This window comes from Vulpes vulpes, chromosome 8 (genome assembly GCF_048418805.1).
Source record: "Vulpes vulpes isolate BD-2025 chromosome 8, VulVul3, whole genome shotgun sequence".
Lineage (NCBI taxonomy): Eukaryota > Metazoa > Chordata > Mammalia > Carnivora > Canidae > Vulpes > Vulpes vulpes.
This window is the reverse complement of record NC_132787.1, coordinates 16,777,339-16,784,765: the sequence shown is the minus strand read 5'-3', so window position 1 is coordinate 16,784,765 and position 7,427 is coordinate 16,777,339. Positions and strand designations below refer to the sequence as shown.

At 38.3% G+C, this 7,427-nt stretch overlaps 1 pseudogene; it reads right to left on the bottom strand.

Annotated features, from left to right (window-relative positions):
- Positions 1-580: 580 nt before the first annotated feature.
- Positions 581-2,158, bottom strand: LOC112920968 (elongation factor 1-alpha 1 pseudogene; annotated as a pseudogene).
- Positions 2,159-7,427: the final 5,269 nt, after the last annotated feature.

The window sequence follows — 7,427 nt, the reverse complement described above, 5'->3', positions numbered from 1 at the left end:
CTTGGCTGCAGATTTTTCCCATTTAGCACATTGAATATATCATGGCACTCTCTTTTGGCCTACCAAGTTTCTGTGGACAGATCTGCTGCAAACATTATCGGCTTCCCTTGTAGGTTTCTTTCCCTTGCTGCTTTCAGGATTCTTTCCTTGTCTGTGTATTTTGTTAATTTGACTATGATATGTCTTGGTGATGCCTAGCTTTTATTGGATTTATTTATTTATTTTTCTTTTATTGGATTTAATGGGATTTCTATGTCCTTGGATTTCAAAATCTATTTCCTTCCCCAGATTAGGGAAGCTTTTAGTTATAATTTGCTCTGCTCCTTCTTCTTTCTCTTCTTCTGGGACTCCTGTGATATGAATGTTATTACACTTTAAGGAGTCACTGAGTTCCCTAAGTCTACATTCATGAAAGATTTATTTATTTATTTATTTATTTGTCATTAAACTCTTGTTTTAATGGGTCTCAAAATTCTGTGACAGATTTCTGATCAAGCTGTTTCCATTAAAAAGTACTGATTTTAAAAACTAATAACTTAAAACTGTCACATACGCACACACACAAAAAAATGGTCCACAAAACATTCTCCTTTCCTTCTGAAGGTTTTATGATGCATTGTTATCATTAACCAGTCTTTTACTATTAAACTTAAATGGCCAATTAACACGAACAGTTCTGACCATTCTTCCACCACTGATTAAGACTGGGGTGGCAGGTATTGGGGATAATATTCATTTAGCCTTCTGAGCTTTCTGGGCAGGCTTGGTGACTTTGCCAGCTCCAGCTGCCTTCTTGTCCACTGCTTTGATGACACCCACAGCAACTGTCTGTCTCATGTCACGAACAGCAAAACGGCCCAAAGGAGGATAGTCAGAGAAGCTCTCAACACACATAGGTTTGCCAGGAACCATATCAACAGTGGCAGCATCCCCAGATTTCAAGAACTTGGGACCATCTTCCAGCTTTTTTCCAGAACGATGATCTATCTTCTCCTTCAGCTCAGCAAACTTGCCAGCAATGTGACCTGTGTGACAATCTAGCACAGGTGCATATCTAGCATTGATTTGGCCCAGATGGTTCAGGATAATCACCTGAGCCATGAAGCCAGCTGCTTCCATTGGTGGGTCATTTTTGCTGTCCCCAGCCACATTGCCACGATGAACATCTTTGACAGATACGTTCTTGACATTGAAGCCCACATTGTCCCCAGGAAGAGCCTCTCTCAAAGCTTCATGGTGCATTTCAACAGACTTTGTAACATTGTAACATTGTTGTAACATTGACCGGAGCAAATGTCACCACCGTGCCATGCTTAAGAACACCAGTCTCCACTCGACCCACTGGGACAATACCAATACCACCAATTCCGTAGACGTCCTGGAGAGGCAGACACAGGGGCTTATCAGTTGGATGAGTTGGTGGCAGAAAGCAACCCAGAGCTCCAAGCAATGTGGTTCCACTGGCATTCCCATCTTTATGGGTGACTTTCCATCCCTTGAACCAAGGCATGTTAGCACTTGGCTCCAGCATGTTGTCACCATTCCAATCAGAAATTGGCACAAATGCTACTGTGATGGGGTTGTAGCCAATTTTCTTAATGTAGATGCTGACTTCCTTAACGATTTCCTCATATCTCTTCTGGCTGTAGGGTGGTTCAGTAGAATCCATTTTGTTAACACCAACAGTTAGTTGTTTTACACCCAGTGGGTAAGCCAGAAGAGCATATGCATGGGTCTGCCCATTCTTGGAGATACCTGCTTCAAATTCACCAACACCAGCAGCAACAATCAGGACAGCACAGTCAGCCTGAGATGTGCCTGTAATCATGTTTTTTATAAAGTCTCTATCTCCTGGGGCATCAATGATGGTCACATAATACTTGCTGGTCTTGAATTTCCACAGGGAGATATCAATGGTGATACCACGTTCACATTCAGCTTTCAGTTTATCCAAGACCCAGGCATACTTGAAGGAGCCTTTTCCCATCTCAGCAGCCTCCTTCTCAAATTTTTTGATAGTTCTTTTGTAAATCCCACCACATTTGTAGATCAGATGGCCAGTAGTGGTAGACTTGCCCAAATCTACGTGTCCAATGACGACGATGTTGATGTGAGTCTTTCCCTTTCCCATTTTGGTTTAGGTTTAGCGGTGGTTTTCATGATACCTGAGTTCTGGTGGCAAACCCATTGTGAAAAAGAAGATTCCCCTTTTTAAATATTCATCCTAACCCTCAATGAAACAAACCCATTCACCCTTGCTTGTAGGGTCACAGCTTTGGAAGTTATTCCCTGTGATCTTCTTATTTGCTGCAAATAAAGTTTACTTTGCACAACTTAACCAACTACTGGTGTAGTTTCTATCAGTTAGTCATCAAGGAGTGAACTCATGTTGGTTCAGTCACACTACGATGACACACACTTGACTTGTGTCTTTCCACAATGTCAGCTTTATTGAATCATAAAGCAAGGTTAATGTAATTGTAAAGTAGGTTCAGAATTCCAAATTTACTGGCATTTCACTATACATTGAACTTGGATTCATACATCACAGAAAGGAAAACACAATCAAAGTCACACAACAGACAAGATACATTAAGTTGTAAAAAGTTAACGAACCAAATAGAATGAAGTCAGTCTAAGTACACAATTGAAGTGAAGCCTCTGTCCAGTCCAGGTCAGCTTTGGTGTGTACTGCTTAATATGTTCTAGCAGTGGAGGGCTCTATATTGTTCAGAGATCAACTGGGCAGAGCCTTCAGCTGCAGTTGCCTTTCAAATTTGGTCAAAGATAGAAGAGTCAAGGTCTAAAGAGCCTGAAAGTTTGATGCAGTTGTTCTCCCTTTTCAAAGGAGTTTAATAAATGTTAGGCCTTGAAGGCCCCTTCCAGTTCTAATGATTCTCAGCTCCTGGTTCTTCCAGGTTCGAGTGGTTCTACTATCAGTCCTTTGTACTGATGCTCTATGCTGGTTTTGGTGATATTTAGTCTTAGCTTCAATACCATTGTATGCTTACATCACTACTTGACATGAGTGACTCCATATTGCTTTCTACATACTCCCCTTAGGAGGGTAACCTTGCCTAAACAATGCATTTCTTGCTAATAAATTACTTCTTTTTTTAATGCCTTCTCTCTGCCTTTAAAAACCTTTCTTTTCTCTAATTCAGTGGAATTCCCTTCTACTTGCTAGAGAGGCTGCCAAATTCCTGAATCATTTAATAAAGTCAACTGGATCTTCCAATTTACTCAATTGAATTTTGTTTTTTATTTTTGTTTTTAAAAAGTTTTAATTTATTCATTCACTTAAGTAATCTCTATACCCAACAGTGGGCTCAAATTCATGACCTAGAGATCAAGAGTTGTATACTCTTCCAATTGAGCCAGCCAGGTGCTCTGAATTTAGTAGAAGGAACAGCGAATGTGAGATTTCTGAAATGGGAGCAATCTTGATATTAAGGAACAAATTTGAATTCTGTAGGAAAATGGAAGACATCATTTTCCATTTGATACTGCGTTGGAATGCAGAATGAAATGAAACAGATGTAAAATGAAATCATAGAATGCTGATGTGTTTATCCTGTGTGAGGTTTTAACTCATCACCAGGCATTCATGGTTTTTTTCTGCACAAACACCCCAGCTGTACTACTCAGCTAAAAGGCACCACTTTGATATTCTCAATACAGACAGACCCACTCCCTCACCCACAACCTCACACATTGATTTACTCCACAGTTTCAAAATCAATTTATTAAAATCTCACTCTAAAATAGTAATTCAATAACAGTTGCTAAAAATAAAATAGAAACGACTCCAGTTACTCTACAACGGGATCTCACAGTAAAGTCAGCTAAAATACAAAGTAATCCACCATGAAAGAAGAACATTGATGGAACCAATGAGGTAAGTATTCATGTAAGGCACACTTGGTGACCAAAGCATATAAGTATGAAAATATGAAATGACTATCCGTTTAATATTCTAAAACCTCTTTATATTAATGTGAAATACTTTGTTAATCCTCTAATTGATTTATGTCCTGAAGGGTCACATAATGTAATGACAAGAATATAAATTAAGTTAAACAAAAGTCAGTGTATATCAATAAAAATAGCTTCTAATTTAGCTTTCTTTTTAAAAAAAAAGATTTTATTTATTTATTCATAGAGACACACACAGAGAGAGAGAGAGACAGGCAGAGGGAGAAGCAGGCTCCATGCAGAGAGCCTGATATGGGACTCGATCCAGGGTCTTCCAGATCACACCCTGGGCTGCAGGCAGCGCTAAACCACTGCGCCACTGGGGCTGCCCCTAATTTAGCTTTCTGTCTTACATTTGTTTCTTCAGCAGATATCCAATAAAGTTTGACCTTAATAGGGGAATAGCAGTAGAGAAGCACACTGTTCAGGCAGAGGGAAAATGACCAGTGTTGAATTCTGAATGATGCTGGGGTCAAAGCTTAGACAATGTCAGCTACTGTAGAAATCCTGAGAAGAGGAGCTAAAATGAGGGAGGTCCAAATCAGTGAAAGGTTTACCAATCTTCCCCCCAAAACTATAGGCTAGGGGCACCTAAGTGGCTCAGATGGTTAAGCATCTGCCTTCAGCTCAGATCATGATCTCCAGATCCTGGGATTGAGTCCCACGTCCAGCCCCACATTGGGCTCCTGGCTGAGTGGGGAGTCTGCTTCTCTATCTGCCTCTCCCTGCTGCTCATGCTCTTTCTCTCTCTCTGTCTCAAATGAATAAATAAAATATCGAACAAACAAACTTCAGGAAAACTAGGCATCCTAGATTTGTGTAGGGGTTCTATAATGAGATTACGCAACCTTATAATTGGATTAACCTGTCACTTTCCTAGGACTTTTTAAAAGAATTTAGGGAACTGCCTTTTTGAAACTCCTTTAATTCTTTATTAATATTAGACTACACCTCCTAGCCTGCCTCTTTTTTGCAGACTAAATAATGGGTTAACAAATTCCCTGCAACCCATTTTTGTATAGCCTGTAGACTAAGAGTGGTTTTTTAAATGGTTGGGAAAAAAAATCAAAAGAATAATAATGTTTAATGACCCATGAAAATTATATGAAAATCACATTTTAGTGCCCATAGTTTTATTTGAACATAGCCATGCTTATTTATGTATTATATGTGATTGTTTTTACACTACAATGGCATAGTTGAGTGCTGGCAACAGACATAAATGTCCTACAAAGCTGAAAATATTTTTTTCCTGGCTCTTTAAGAAAAAATAGTTGCCAACCAGATTAACTCATGCATGTAAAAGTCATTGTGAAGTTGGTAGATTAGCCAGGTAAGTGGTGTAAACACTAAATTGACAAGTTTTCTTTGGTGATCTTACAATGAGGAGGCTTTAAATAACAGACTATAGGTGTTCATTTCCCTTTAACAAATCTCTATTTCAGCCTGATACCAGTAAATATTTGATCATCTAGCTTCCTTTATTCTAATTGTAATTTAACTTCAAGGTAGGTCAATCTGTAGAGATAACATTCACATTTCCCTCTCTCTGCCACAGTGATTTTTACCTTACAAATTAGATTGGGCCCTTGATTGCAATTGGCTTCCTCGAGAGCTTGAGGGCTGGAAGAGAATGTGCTCCTCATGCAGAATTGAGCATTCTAATCTCAATGTAATTGTAAATTGATACACCGACTTTCCAACATTTCAAGTCCATCTCAATAGCCCACTTAACACTGGTTCATTTTCAAGAGATGGATTCACTCTTGGTGAACTCATGGCAGTACCTGGAATATACCAGGTTCCTAAGAAATTATATTGATTATTACTAAAGACTTACCTCTAGTGGAGATAATGAATTGATAAGAGATATTTTTCAATAAATTGCATACCAGTTTATACACTACAATGAGAGTCTATTTACTGTGAATCAGTTCCCTTAAGCTTGCTTTTTCCTAAATGTTCAAAGAAACTTGATGTCCTGGCCCTACAAAACAAAGGATTAGAACCCAGAAATAATTTGTCTGAGTATTATTTATTATTTATTTACCCAATTCTTACTGAATATTTACCATATGCAAATCACTGCACTGGCTTCTGGTGTTCAAATATGAATAAGACATAATCTCTGCCCTTAGGGAGCACACAACACTCAAAGTTGTGAATACAAAGATATAGATAGGACTTATGACAAGGACACACGAGGAGTGCCTTAACCTAATCAATGGAGACTTCAGAAATGGAATGCCAGGGCTAAGCTTCAAGAAATGGATAACAAATCTGAGAAAATAAAGACTGCTGGGAGTAGAGGAGGTGAAGACATGAACAAGGCAGAGACCAAAGGACATTATAGTTTATGGTGGAATGTATGGTACCCTGGGGTGATAAGCATGGGCCAGAGTAAGGTTTCATCTTTAACATTTTTAGGATAATGCCGGGGAGTCATTGAAATGACCACTAACATTTATTGAGCAGGGTACTGTTTTACATTCTTTAAGTCATTTAATGTATTCAGTGACACAGTAAATAGACACTATTATTAACCGCATTTGTCAGATGCAAAAACTAAGGCTTAGAGTGGTTAAGTAATTGTTCCAAGACCAGGGAGCAACAAATGGCAGAACATGGATTTGAACTAAAGTCTTTCTAACCCCATAAATATTCAATAGAAGCACTGTGTAATAATACCAAGCCCATATATTTTGAAGGAAAGTCACCCAAACAGCAGTCACTGATTCTTTCTGCTTTGATTTTCTTCTTCTTCTTCTTCTTCTTTTTTTTTTTTTGAGACTGCTTTGATTTTCAAGTTAGACTTGGAGGAGTCATTCTGAACCCAACCTCCTCTTGAAAACAACACACAAAACCCTTTGCATTTGAATTGAATCTACTTGAGGAAACATATGTAAAGAATAATACAAATGCCAAATATGGGCAAATTATATTTCACAAAATTTGTTTCCATCCTGCCCTTTAAAGATAATTTCAAAGATGGTAAATATCCCATCTAGTTTTTGCCTTTCACTTACTCCTTCATCAAGCCCTATCCAAAAGAGTTCCACTTTTAAATAGTCAAGGTTTGAGGACTTCAAAATAGAAGGGAAATAAACATTAGTGTTTTAAGTGACTTCAAGGGTCAATCTTCAGTATAAAGGACTGGGTAGCTCCAAGTTTACTCCCATAAATTCCTCTTCTAGGATTCTTTCTGGGAGAATATTTATTTAAAGTACAGTAGACACTTGAAATCTTTAGATTAACATTCCTAAGTGTGAAAAATTCATCATAAATTCCTTTAAGCAATTCGCAATTCTTCTGGGTCATAATTTTGGATTTTTAAGAGAGCAGGCTGGTCTCAAAGTCCAGAATTAACTCTTAGATCAAAAGCATAAACTTCAGGGAGTTAATGTCCATGTCTTTTTCTAGTATCAAATCAGGATAAACAATGCAAGACTCCT